Below are 14,666 nucleotides of genomic sequence, written 5' to 3' on the forward strand. Positions count from 1 at the left end.
CACAGACGGCCATCTTTTTGCTGTGTTCTCACATGGTATAAGGGACAAAGAAGCTCTCTGGAGGTGTCTCTGGAAGGCACTAATCCCATTAATGAGGGCAGCACCCTCATGACCTAATCAACTTCCAAAGGCTCCAATTCCTAATGCCATCACATTGCAGATTGTGTTTCAATATGTGGGTTTTGGGAGAACACAAATATAATGTATTGCAAGTAGTATGTATTAAAAAAATAAATTACATGCAAAAGACCAAAAAATCATCTGCAAAACCATTATCCTGAGAATATTACTTATGCTAGTCTTTTAAGGATACCAGCAAGGAAAAAATAATGGGGACCATTTGCTTTCCATTAATCTGATTCTTTGTATGCTTGGATGCCTTACCGATCAACTGAGATCTGAGTTTGAACAGCTTACTCACCCCTGCAAAGAGCCTGCTACCAGCATTCGCCATCCACAGAACTGTGCTGATATGTCTATTTCTGGAGAATGGAGCAGAGATTAACTGCTTGTTCATGATAAATCAAGGGTATTTGATTTGCCTGTTACATGCCCAGTTTTCTTTGGAAGCCAGCCCTGGAAGCTGTTTTTCTGATCAAATCCTAACTCTCATGTTAGTGCTTATGACAGAGAAAAATAACATTTACTCACGATAAAGACTAAATTCTAGCAATTACAAATCTTATCAATTGCCTTGTGAAGGTTAGGTGGAAAAAAAAGAAGAAAAAAAATTCCCATTGTGTTCACTCGACCTTGGAGTTGGACTAATGCAAAAGCTGTTCTAAAATTTCCATGATTTGGGGAGCCTGACTTCAGCTCACTCAGGCAATGATCTCACGGTTCACGAGTTCGAGCCCCACATCAGGCTCTGTGCTGACAGCTCGGAGCCTGGAGCCTGCTTCAGATTCTGTGTTTCCTTCTCTCTCTTCCCCTCCCCCACTTGCTCTCTGTCTCTCTGAAAACTAAATAAAAACATTAAAAAAATTTTTTTAAATAAAATTTCCATGATTGGCATAGATGAAAATATAAGGGGAGATAAAGTTGGGAACCCAAGAAGATACCTGGTTGATAAATGTTGCACTGTAAGGAATAGCCAATAGCGATTCAATAAAGAAAACTATTCTAATTCACTAGCTAATATGAAATATTTGAAGGACCTAACATTTCCTGTTCTCTCTGTTTTTCTTAGAAGCCAGTAAGCTCAACAGAAATGATCTTAGCAATATTTGCCATGTTGGTTTTGAGAACTAATCACACAGATACAACATTTATGATTTTTTTTTCTTCAGTAAAGGTACTCAGTACCTAATATAGCTTTCATAAAATCTTTTGGTTAATGGCTTGAAAAGAGATATTTTTCCCCAGACCATTAAGATCAATGCAAAATATGTAACTATATCTGCAGTGAGCCAACATGTAATCATTTTCCGTAAGTTAGAACATATACTTTCACAAAAGCAGTTAGTTCTTCAGTTTCAAAAAACATTTCTTGAGTGTCAGTCAGTTACGTGCAACGTTCAGAGATACAGAAGCGAGTAGTGTGGCTGAATGTGAACCAGACGGCCTGCCTCCAACCCTGTCCTCTCATCCTAGTTCACATGTGTTTTGACACCATCCATTAGCCTTGAGGATGAGTGTTTTGATAGAGGGAAGAAGACACACAGGAATGGGACATGTGCTCTCTGGGTGAGTGATTGTTCTTTCCTATTTATTTCTGAATGCGCCTATCTATCAGCCTTGCACATAGCTTGAAATTTCCCTAAGACAATCAACTTTGGGAATAAAAATAAGGAAAGTTTCTTCCTCCTCTCCCAACGCCTTATAGTTTTTTTTTTAATAAATTCTTTTTAAAGTTTATCTATTTATTTTTGAGACAGAGACAGAGTGTGAGCAGAGGAGGGGCAGAGAGTGAGGGAGACACAGAATCCGAAGCAGGCTCCAGGCTCTGAGCTGTCAGCACAGAGCCTGACTCAGGGCTCAAACTCAAGGACTGCAAGATCATGACCTGAGCCAAAGTCAGACACTTAAACGACTGAGCCACCCAGGTGCCCCTCTTATAGTTTTTTTTCTTTTTTTAAGAACATCTAGTAACAGGTTAAGGAGTGAACAAGCTGGTAGGACACCAATCTATATGGGAATAAACTATCACCAGAGTAAACTGGTAACGTGATGCCAGTTAATCAGATTTTCACTCATGGTTCCCTAACATGGTCTTGTTCAGATATGGTACCAGACCACCGAGATCAGAGACCAACCACAAACAAAGTGAAAGCTTTCTTTTTGGACGCAACCCTTTGCCATTGAATATTTTTGAGATGTCTGTACAAGTTACAAGGAGCAGCTGTAACCACACCACTACCCGTGAGTCCAGCCAGCTGACACTTGCCTAGACTTAGCAGCCACAGCCAGATGAGATTTGGAAAGGCAAAATGCACAGGTTGTGGTTTGTCTGATTGCTGAAATTATAAATCCTTTATCAGAGCTTTCAAGAAGCTGTCTCGTCCATAAAATGGCATACAATAAGTTCACTGTTTTGAACATGAGAGGTAAGTTATTTCCAGCAGCAGCAGCAGCAGCAGCAAATCTTTTGGCCCCGGTGACCAGTAAATAAATATTAAACACAAGTTTATTAGTAGTTCTTTGAAGGGACTGTCCATTATTAATCCTTATCTGATTGTATTTGAGGAAACATATCTTTGTCTCATTTCCAGTCACTCAGTTTTTGTTTGTTCACGTGTTTGTGTGTGTGTGTGTGTGTGTGTGTGTGTGTGTGTGTGTAGTCCTCACCAGTCTTCACCAGTTTGCAAGACAGTCCTGGAAAAGAAGACTCAACGGGGAGAGTCTTTGGCACTCTCTTCTCCCGCTGTTTGCAATATAAAATATAGGATAATTGAAATCAGTTTTTCCACAGTTCTTATGAGGAAGGTTTTCTCTCATTGGAAAAGCCACAGAGTGAACAGCTGCGTTCCAGAATATTGTCAAGCAGGAAGCGTGACTGCTTCTTCTGCTGAAGGGTCCCAACCCATTCATTAATAAGGAAATTCAACTTTTAACACAACATTTGCCATTTTGCTTTGTTTTGTTTTTTCTGCATGCGTAGCCATTGTAGGTAAAATTATATGTGGATATATTAAAACTTAAATGCTATATGACATCAAAAATATTTGTCGTGCCCCCAAATATTCACTCCATTCTCCTCAAAGTTAAGAAAAAAAATCCAGGAAACTTACTTGTTTGTATTATGTGTACCTGGGGAAGTTTTTCACACAGAGGGAGCCACAGAACAAAACTTGAGCTGCCTTCCTTTCTGCTTCCAGGAATGCCAATCAGAGAACATTCTTTTTCAGACAGCCAAGTTTGGAAGTCAGTTGGTTTCTGGCAGTAACAAGGGGGAGGGGATGGCAGGAGGGAAAGCACAGTGAGTCCTTGGGCTGCCTTAAGCTTCCAAGTGTTTCCGTAATAGCCATCAATGAAAGCATCTCCTTTTACCCACGCAGAGACAGGTAAAAAGACAGCTGAGTAAATGGGCATTAGATGTATCAGCGGAAGCTCGGTCAGAGGAAGGAGGGGGTGGAGGGAGGGCATTTGAAAGCCTGCCATTGGTGAGCTTACCAAAGGCATCTGCCAGTGGGACTTCAATGGAATGTGAAACCAAATCATTTTCAAGTTAAAGATAGACACAGTATACACCAGGATCTAGAAGCTGGATTTTAAACTCCTATCTCTCCCTAGAATTTCAGAGAGTTCTGTTATGATCTCTGTAGTAATTAACAATTTGGTCGGGGCTTGTTTTTGAAGTCAGTGTGCTCAGAATTCATGTATGTTCTGGATGTCCTGGAATTAAAAGGATTTAGGAGCTCATGATGTGCATACTCTAGGGTAAGTGAAAAGATTTGCTTTTAAGGTGCATCGCTTCTCTGGGAAGGTTAACGTGGAATTTCTCTTTTTATTTGTGTAAATGAAAAAGTGATCATGAAGACTTTCCGGGACTGTAACTCTCTTACCTTTCTTGAGCTATTTGGCCTTTTTTAAGTTATGCAGCAGAAATAACTAGAGCATTTCAGCTTGGTTTTGAAATGTACCTTGCATGTCTATAATTTCAGTTTTGCTCTATGACCCTTACTTACATTTTTCTCTGTTAACTCCTTAAACACCCTGCAGTTATTGAATTACAATGTCAGTGGTTTTGTGTCACAACACCCACTGAATGTTATCGTGTTTATGATACCACTGGATGTAACTGTTTTTACTGTGAGATGAGGTTCCTTCCCTCGCCTGGCGCAACGGTGCTTCCTAGTTTAAGAAGTGAAAAAGGAAAACTAAATAAAAGGAGGGAAAAAGAGGTGGTCTAAAGGTGGGATGAAGTGAATAGGAGCCTTAGAAGATAATCTATTTTAAAAGAAAATTAGAAAAAAAGGCAGTTTGCCATTGAAGAGAACAATTTTTTAATAGAAGTTATTTTTTGATGTTGCCTCATTAATTCCAAGCAGCTTCTCTTCCTCCAAAAAAGCTGATATTTGCTAAGTGAATGGAGGCGTACTGATTATATGGAACTTGAGGGTGGAGGAGGGAGAGTTGTCTAATTTGCTATTACCACGCTGTGTTTTAAGGATTTCGGAACTTTCTTCTTTAAAAGAGAGAATAACAAACCTCAGTTCTCTTCATGTTTTGACCATGTATAGGTTTTGTTTCTTATTTTGTCGAATGACCTCTCGGCTCTGCTCTTGGAGACAGCTTTCCCAAACTTGCACAGCATTCCTTCTGAATAAATACTGTCCATAATAGTCACAGAGGACATGGTGTGAATTGGAAATTCTACTTTATATGGGGAAAATAAATCTGCTGACGTTCTTATTGCAGTGTGGGACTGAACAGTTGTTAGATGTAACTGGCTGAGTTTTGCTATGTCAAATAGACCCGATTCTAATGAACTAAGTTGGCTAAACTAAGTACAAACAATGAATGACTTCACATGGGTCTTTCAGTTTTGATAAGAATAACTGATATGCTGCATAACTCTTCTAAAATGAAAAGTGAGCAATTTGTTGATAGAATCACTTGATTTTACAACTATCGAATAGTCTAGCAAGACCAAAACAAAATGTGAAGTTAGCAGGGCTCAGTTTTGATGCCCCCACCCCCCTTTCTCTGCCCACTCTCCGTCTCTGCTTCCAGTCCTCCTTCTCTTTCTGGACCCCTGATGAATATCACTGCAATACCCTCCTTTTCATACTGTTAAGACCTATCTTCCAAGAAAGTTGCCATGAATTTTCATTTTGCATCTCCACAAGTGGATGGTATCTTTGTAAATTCTCCCTGGTGACATTGACTCCTATGCACCTTGATTTATCCAGCTTGGTCCTAACCTGTTGACAGTAGGAGTGAGCCTGGCAGAAATCAGAAGTGTTTCCAAGACATTTGCGAGTGCAAGTATGTGTGTGCTTACCGTATACACATGTACACACACAAACACTTCCAGGTAGACTTACATTTTACTCAACTAAATATTTCCGATTGAATTATACATATAGCTAAAATTGTATCAGGCTTTTCAGTATGGGGCTTGGTTTTTGTTTTCAGTGTGTCAAAAGAAAGCCAAAAAACACAAAAAAATTTTAATTCTAAAATGTAAGAATTTTAAACCACGAGACCAAATAGTGTTGACAGGGAAGGGGGAGGACAAATATTTCTCTGCTGCTATCAGTGTCACTCAAGTTCCCTGCTGAAATTTGTCAAGCTTGCGCTTTATCTCCTTGAATATGCTATGTGTAGCTTTATAATATATGTCTGCTAATTCTAGTATCTCAAGTGTTACTGGATTCGTTTCTATTATTATTGTTCCTGCCAGTTCTCACTCATGGTGTCTTATTTTCTTGGTTGCTTGGATATCTTTGACTATCTGTTGGAAATGTATTTTAAAAATCACTTGTAAGAATAAATTGAGACCTAGTGGTGATGAGGTTTTTCCCCCAGAAAGGACTTTGCTTCTGCCAGGCCCCCCGGGGGCAATATCAGACCAGAATTATCTTTGTCAAAGTGCAGCAGCTAAGATTTCCTGAATCACCCCTGTGTGAGAAGCAAGGCTGCAAATCTGTGTGAAGAATCGTGTATTTGGGGTTCACTCCTACCATAAAGGAAGCTACGGCCTTTTGAGATCCCAAGTTAAAGTTGTGTTCGTTTATTAATGCCCTCACCTGAGGACCACAGGCTTTGCCCTTCTCACAAAACCTGTAGGTTGCTCAAAGCACAGCTGCTTTCACAGATCTTTTCTCCCCCATACTCTATGCCCAAGGGCAAAAGCTGTCAAAGATAAGCTTCCTCTCTTGAGCTCTGGCCTTCCAAATTTCTGTGTGTGAAAACCTCGCCATCATATTAAGCTCTTTGCTGTTTTTATATTTTAAAGATCTTCAGTTACCATAGTGGGAGTGTCAGTTGAAATGATTTCACTACTGCTACCAGAAAGGGAAGTTCACTGTACTGCTTTTATAGTCATTTTATGTATTTATAAATATATACACGTGCTAGAGGAGGTATCAAGCAGTCTGCTAACATCACTGATGATTTCGGGTAGTTTTTCTGATTTTTAGTTTTCGCCATGGGCTTTTGGAGAAATTTGCAAACGCAGGGAGGATTCGTGTTTCCCAGCCTTACTGGAGCTGTCAACAATACTTAGCAGTCCTTTTATGTGTCCCTGGCTGGCCCCTTTCCTTAGTCATCTCTTCAGTCTCTCTAATCCACCCCACCACCATCGCTGTCAGCTGTTGACCTTGACTCCTCCTGCCTTCTCTTGGCCTTTATCCAGCATCACCACGTTTAAGACATTGTCTTAAATAAATTCCTTCCTTTCCGTTCCCTTTGCAGCCCCTCTACTTCAGTTCTTCAGCATCTTACTTGGGCATTACAATGGTCTCCCAGTTGTTCTTCTGCTCCTAGGGTCTGCACCCCAACATATGTCCCATCCTGGGACCAACACACTTGTCTTCTCAAAATCATAGTCATGAATGGATTGCTCCTTTACTTAAAAATCCCTAGTGACTCACCATTTCCCCCAAAATAAAGCCCTTAGTATGTCTTAAAGGCCTGTCACAAAGCCTCACCCTGTTTGTCTAACACCGTCTCAACTACCTCACTGGCTTTTTCACTAACACTTGAATCGTGCATAATTTCTGCCTCCAGAATATTCCATAGGACATCATACCTCTGTGCTAGTCTACCTACATTTCCCCCCAGAATACCCACTGTTCATCTCCTTTGTGGTTAAATCCTACTTCTTCAAGGTTGACCTCATAAGTCACCTACACTGTACATCCTTTACGTGCACAGCTCACCCACTATTCTTGTCTTGTGCCTTTTTGAATTCTCAGTAATGGGCACATAGAAACCAAGTTACATTTAAGGAATGAACAAACAACTATTATGAGGAAGTTTTTTCACAACAATTCCTTTTTTGCTTTGTTGTTTTTCATTCTAAACATCATTATTTTGACCTTAGACTCTTTGTCTAGAATAGTGATCATTAATTCTCCTCTATGTCAAGTAGAGTCAGTTAAAAATGAGTGTGTGTTTTTGGTTATTTTCTTTTGGGAGAGGGGAGGCCATCCATTTCCATTTTTGCCAAGTGAGATTCTATAATATCATTGTGATAACAAGACAAATCATAGAAGTTTAAGTAGAATAAATTACCGGTATATTGTCAGAGACATTCACAATAAAAAGGAAAGTCATAGAATTGAAAAACTGACATGTTTCAACATATCTAGCCCATAATTGTGGGTAACACCAATGGAAAAAAGTAATGGGGCACAACTAGATCAAAATAATCTCACTGCATATAGCCTGAATCTGAACCATTGGAAAACACTGGATTGTTTTTCAGATCACAATGTGATGCTAGAAGGAAAGCAGTTGGTTGCTTATGTGATAGGACATTGTGATCTTAAATCTTAAAGGTGGCTGAAAATTTTCATTAGAAAACTTTAGCGATGTAAATGTTAGTCTCATTTTGCTATGCTGAATTAAAAAAAAAACAGCGCTGCCTTTAATTATTAAAAATTGAATATTGTTGGTGGGAACCAGAGAAAGAGGAAATATAGCTTATTAATTCTCAGGATGTTTAACTAATGTCATATTCCTCAGATCATTTATAAATTTATCATACATTATGATATGCTGACACCTCATTTTTAGAAAAATAAGAAACATGGTTTGTATTTTTTCTCATATGGGGCTTTCCTACCTCCACAAAGAAAAAAGCCCTAATATGGATGGGGTCAAATTTATTTTAAATAAAAATAAATAAATATTTTAAATAAAAATCTTTGAATCCAATCAAATGTTTAAAGTCGGTGTCTAGGGGTGCCTGGGTGGCTCAGTCAGTTGAGCATCTGACTTCGGCTCAGGTCATGATCTCATGGTCCATGAGTCTGAGCCCTGCATCGGGCTCTGTGCTGACAGCTCAGAGCCTGGAGCCTGCTTCAGGTTCTGTGTCTCCCTCTCTCTCTGCCCCTCCCTTGATCACACTCTGTCTCTCTCTCTCTCAAAAATGAGTAAGCTTAAATATAATTTTTTTTAGGTCAGTGTCTAGATGAGAACCCAGATTTCTCTAACACAAAATATGAAAATATAGTATTATAGGCCTTTTCTTTTTTACTTCATCTGTAAAAAAAAAATAAGACTAATTCTTAAAAATTGGCTGATTTTAAATCATAGCTTTCAAGTAGCTGAGCTAATTTGTCTTATTAATTCAGTAAATCTCGATCAAGCTCCTACCTTGTATCTAGAGTAAGAAATTATTTATTCAGTCCCCTTCACTGGACACTGACACTGGAGCATGTCATGTTAAAACAATGGATGTAATTAACAAATTGCTTTATTCTATTCTTTAATTTCTATTCTTAATTTATGTATGCTAATCTCCATACTTGTTTAAAAAAAATCACTTTGCCTTTCTTTAGCAATTAGTATTTTCCTGTCAAAAAGCTAAATTTTTTTTTAATATGAAATTTATTGCCAAATTGGTTTCCATACAACACCTAGGGCTCATCCTAACAGGTGCCCTCCTCAATGCCCATCACCCACTTTCCCCTCCCTCCCACCCCCATCAACCCTCAGTTTATTCTGTCTTTAAGAGTCTCTTACCTTTTTTTCCCCCCTTCCCCTCCCCCATGGTCTTCTGTCAAATTTCTCAGGGTCCACATAAGAGTGAAAACATATGGTATCTGTTTTTTCTCTGTATGACTTATTTCACTTAGCACAACACTCTCCAGTTCCATCCACGTTGCTACAAAAGGCCATATTTCATTCTTTCTCATTGCCAAGTAGTATTCCATTGTATATATAAACCACAATTTCTTTATCCATTCATCAGTTGATGGACATTTAGGCTCTTTCCATAATTTGGCTGTTGTTGAAAGTGCTGCTATAAACACTGGGGTATAAGTGCCCCTGTGCATCAGCACTCCTGTATCCCTTGGGTAAATTCTTAGAAGTTCAAAAAGCTAAGTTTTAGGGGTCTTGGGAATACTTTAATTTTTTTAATATCTATTTAGCAGATTTTTTTATAAAATAGTTTAAAGAGACCTAAACGGATTATTTTCTAAAAAGTTGAACATGTATTTGTATCACATAGGAAACTGTGTTGTATCTTAATATAAAATATAAACACATTTATTTGCTTAAATAGAGTTGAACTTTGCATTCTTGCAAAATAAATGTGGCATAAAGGTGACTCAGAGATGAGTCTAAGTCATGAAAACTTTCTAAAGCTCTGTGTATTTTAAAGAGGGCAATAGTTATTTTTACTAACTTTATTTCTCAGTCTCACTTTACTTTTTGTACCCCATTCCTAGGTGATGTAGTAGCACACAGATTTAGGAGTGCTGAAGGGATGAATTCACTGAATTAATCATAGTTCAAGACTATAGATGTCTTTACTAATTGTATTAAGAGACGTAGATTAATTGAACGAAATCTATCTTCTAATGCATATGAACTTCCTAGTTTTAGACTGTTCATTGCCACACATTTGTAGCAACATATTTACTCATTGAAAGATGTTGTTTTTAACACTTCAGAGAAGTGTAACACTTCTGTTCTAAACCTCATCCAATGTTTTATACTATTTTGTAGGTAAGAGACATATGTTATTTTCTTTTATACATGATCAAACCAAGATACAGACATAGGAAGTGCTCTAGATAGATATTACTATGCTTGATTTCTGGAGGTAACAACCCCCAAATCTCCATGGCTTATAAAAGCCAAGGTTTCCTTCCCACTCATGCAAATTATCTATGGAGGGTTGGCCTGACCGCAGGCCCTTCCCCACGTTGTTGCTTTCACCTGGAAGTGACCTGTGTTTCCTGTGCTCACGTTTCCTTGGCCAAAGCGTGCCATGCGATCACACCTAACTTCAGCTGGGTGAGGAATACAATCCTATCACATGCCCGAAAAGAGAAAAAGCTGGAATGTTTCTGAGGACCTCTAATAAATTCCACGCTAATGAATGATAGGTGGGCCCAAGAAGAACAAAGCCCCCAGAAGAACAGGGATCTGGACTTTGGTCGTATGCTGTATTCCCTCCTTATCCACGGCTTACTTTCCATGATTTTAATTACCGGTGGTCAACCGGGATCCAGAGCAGTTGGTCCTCCTTCTGACGAATGGTCAGAAGGTCAGCAGTAGCCTCTGTGTTTCTTACCTCCCTTCATCTCCTCATGTGGGCGTTTTATCCTCTCACATCATCACAAAAAGAAGCATGAGTACAGTATAATAAATTACTTTGAGAGACAAATAGAGACCACATTTATGTAACTTTTATTACAGTAGATTATTATAATTGTTCTATTTCATTATTATCGTTAATCTCTTACTGTGCCTAATTTCTAAACTAAACTTTATCATATGTATGTACGTAAAGGAAAAATTCTGGTAGATGGAGGGTTCGGTACTGTCTGCAGTTCCAGCCTTCCAGTAAGGGTCTTAGACCTCATTTCCGTGGATTAGGGGCACTACTGGATACCTCTGAATATGTACCTGGGCAATATGTAGGCAATTATCTGTAATCAGATGCTATTGGGGTTTTTTTTCCTCTTTTTTCATCCTTCGATGCTGATCCCCGCTAAGGCTTTTGGATCTCTAAATCTTTGCTGTCTCCCAGGTGCCTGTGACCTTTCCCATCGCTGCTTTTCCAACCCATTGGAATCCTAACATTTTACCTGTCTTTACGCTTTTTGTCTCAGGAAGTCCTGTCCATAGACGGCCTTGGGAAGAGAAAAGAGCCTCTGATAGGGCAATTCCTCTAGATTGTAGAGAGCAAAAGTGAAACATTACTTTCATACTTTCCCATCTGTAAGAACTGATCATCTGTAGCACAAAAATGGAGAAAAAGGCAATGGAGTATAATCCATTACAGTCCTAGCCCCCAGCATTTCCAAAAGGCAAAATAAAAGTACTACGCTTAGGGAAAATGCCTCCAGAGGAATGATGATGTATGTTACATGTTAGAAATGTATCATTTTGAGTAGGATTTATAACACTCCGATAGTCTTTTTGTTTTGCGTTTAGTTTTAAGCACTAACAAGGCAAAACTGAAGAATTCGAAGATTAATGAGATGGTTGAAAATTGGAAAATTATTAAGCAAGTGTTTTAAGGCCTTCCAGATAATAATTTAAATCAGCAAATCCAATTTATGTTCTTGGAAAGAACAATTCCAGGAAATGCTATATACAAAAAGAAAAAAAAAGATGAATATCCTGAGTCAAATGAATTTGAAAAATGCTGGATACCATATCCCTCTCTCAGAGATTTAGGTGATCCTTAGCATTAAGGTTCTTTTATAAAATTTTCTTAATGTTTATTTGTTTTTGAGAGAGAATGAGAGAGAGGGTGGGGGAGGGGTAGAGAGAGAGGGAGACAGAGGATCCGAAGCAGGCTCTTTGCTGACAGCAGAGAGCCCGATGTGAGTGTCGCACTCACAAACCTGAGATCATGATCATAAGTCAGATGCTTAACCGACTGAGCCACCCAGATGCCTCAGCATTAAGGGTTCTTAAAGTTTGATTTTATTCAACCCAGTGTTTCTCAAACTAACTTGTAATACCAATATATATGTATATATATAATATTTTAACATACTTTTTAATACACACATTTTAACACCCTTGGTAAATTCTCGTTTAAGTCACCCATTGTTCACTGTATTAATAATTAAAAGTGATAATGTGGCAGCTCATGTAATAGTTTGGGAATATAAAGCTAAGAATTTTAAAGGACTTCAAAAATTATCTTTGCTGTTGGCTACTTTCTATTCTCTTGATAAATGGCATTGGTTTTAAGCACCAACAGAAATTAATTGGGCATCCAGTAATATTTGTTTGGCTTCACTCGGGCATATAATTTGTGATGCAGCCGCAAATAAGAAGACTGACTACATTCATCAGAATCGAGAACTCCACAGGGATATGTACTGTTTTACCCATTTCATTCAAACATCTAAAACTGTTATTCCACTTTAGAATATGATTACACATTATTCACTTATACGATTTAGTTATCCTTTCTTTACGAAGACCTCACGAAGAGAACTCTTCAACATCTGTTTCTTGATTTTTTTTGTTCACCTCCTTTAAGTTCAAAAACTTTAAAGCTTAAAAAGGAAACATAAATTGTGGGTTTCAAAAGCTTCTCTACTAAAGTTACCATCTATCGGAATTTTTCAGGGCAAGAAGAAGAGTAATAGACTAACATGAACAAAATGTCCACTTTTTTTTTTTTTTTTAGAGTGTGTGTTATATTCAGTTAAGTGCTGTGACCATGTAAAATCAACCAATTGCTCCATGAACATTTATACCATCAGCAACTGTACTCACAGAAAATTCTAGATATTAGGTTCACCAATAAGTATCAGGATGCTCGGGTGTGACAGGGTGTGACAGGGAGCGTGTATCCTTTCGTCAGCTCATCCACTCTTGCAGTATTATTCTGCTTTTCATTTACCAACATTTCAGTGCTCCTCCTTCTATTTTAAAAGTAAGAGATGACTTCTTTGTCAGTACATTTTTTTTAAAAAAGAAAATTATTTGGGAAATATACCTTTTTTCTGTATCATAGAGAAATCATTTGTTCCATCAAAAGTGTAGGTAGCATAAATTCTTAGCACATATTTCTCCCCTGGTTTATTTTTGTTTATTTTCCCCCTGGGGTTCTAATAAGGTTCAGAAGCCGTAATGTCAGCAACACCTCTAAAACTCCATTGCAGGGGGCTGTGAAGGTCTCTTCTCATCTCTGCTGGGCTGTCCCTTTGCAACTCTCTGAATAGCCACACAGAACACTGTATTGTTTGCCAAATTACAAAGTCAATTATATCTACATTCTGAAACTGCCTAGCACCTAAAACATTTGGAATGCTGAAAAATATCCTGTGTAACCATTTGCCAGACGCCAGAACATAAATCTAAATTACTTAGATTTACAGTATTATAATCTCTCCTTTAAAATGACATGAGGGAAGTGTTTAACTTAATGAGGCAAAGGATCCTGGTGTGCAAGTTACATTACATTTTTCATTGCACAAGGGTAAATTATTGCTTCAGTCTCCTAAATAGTACCCCAGTGGCTTCAAAGACACAATGTAGCTTCCAGAAATGCCCACTTTTGTCTTAGGCAATAACTTACTCCATGAGAGTATGCTTTCTGAGAATTGCTCATAACATTTCTTGCAGTAGGCTGAATTTCTTGAAGGTCATTCACGGATACTAGCTGAACTTGACTTTTTCTTTTAATTTAGGAACATTGAAGTGATAGGTCTTTAGACATTACCATACAAAAGGAAAACTGATGAACACTTGCTTTCCATCTAAAACATTTAAAAAACAAGCAAAAAAATCTGAGTAATAAATTAAAGGACATAATATTTTCTTAGCATTTCTCCATTGATATTGCTAACTTTTTGAAATAAATAAGCATAGGTCTACTGGGGCGGTGGTCCATAAAGATTTTGGAGTGCAATAATTAAATATATTGTTCTATGTTTCCAAAAAGTAAAGATCTTCATCCTATATCGAACACCATATATATGAATCTAAATGTGTGTGTGTGGGGGGGAGTTTTTAAAGCAAGCTTTACTTTGTAATAAGGTAATATAGGAATTTAATTAAAACAAAACCAAACAAAATACCCTCACCAATCAGTGCTGCAGCATTTGGGTAAATGTTAGAGCTTGACAATTTTCAAGGCAGAGACGTTACTCCCGGCTTTCTGCCAAACCATTACTGGTAATCTGATGACAGGAGATGAAGCAAAGGAAAGTACTGCTGTCTGGCTTAGTTAGATATGCATTTGCTAAAAGAGAAGCCAACACATTTCTTATGTAAACCATCAAAATTACAATTTAGAAACACACACACACACACACACACACACACACACACTATGCTTTTACAAGTCTAGGAATATACACATTAAAATACAATTCTGTGCTTAAGGGGAGCATGGAACTGGCAGACACAGAGAGGGTTGACTGCATCCTTTCTTTATCTTGAGTGGTTTTAATGCACAGCCACATTTCTCTCAATGGCTACAATGGAAGGAATTGAATTACTCCTATCTGGACAAGATTCAGGATTGCCCTTACATGGTTGCATTCTAGCAACTACTCAAAATCTCT

General features: G+C 38.1%; 1 protein-coding gene across 30 annotated transcripts in view; it reads left to right on the plus strand.

Annotated features, from left to right (window-relative positions):
• DTNA (dystrobrevin alpha) overlaps positions 1-14,666 on the plus strand; it is a 355,063-nt gene that overhangs the window by 94,831 nt on the left and 245,566 nt on the right. For 6 of the 30 annotated variants that reach the window (XM_081790795.1, XM_081790797.1, XM_060613588.3 and 3 more), the window contains exon 1: positions 3,594-3,879. The exons of 2 other annotated variants lie outside the window; for them this stretch is intronic. The gene's annotated coding sequence lies outside the window, so the exon portion shown is untranslated. Of the gene's footprint in view, positions 1-3,378; positions 3,504-3,590; positions 3,880-14,666 lie in introns of those variants that run through there. 22 more of the 30 variants (XM_060613581.3, XM_081790791.1, XM_081790794.1 and 19 more) reach the window with 13 other exon arrangements.

Source organism: Panthera onca, chromosome D3 (genome assembly GCF_046562875.1).
Source record: "Panthera onca isolate mPanOnc1 chromosome D3, mPanOnc1 haplotype 2, whole genome shotgun sequence".
Lineage (NCBI taxonomy): Eukaryota > Metazoa > Chordata > Mammalia > Carnivora > Felidae > Panthera > Panthera onca.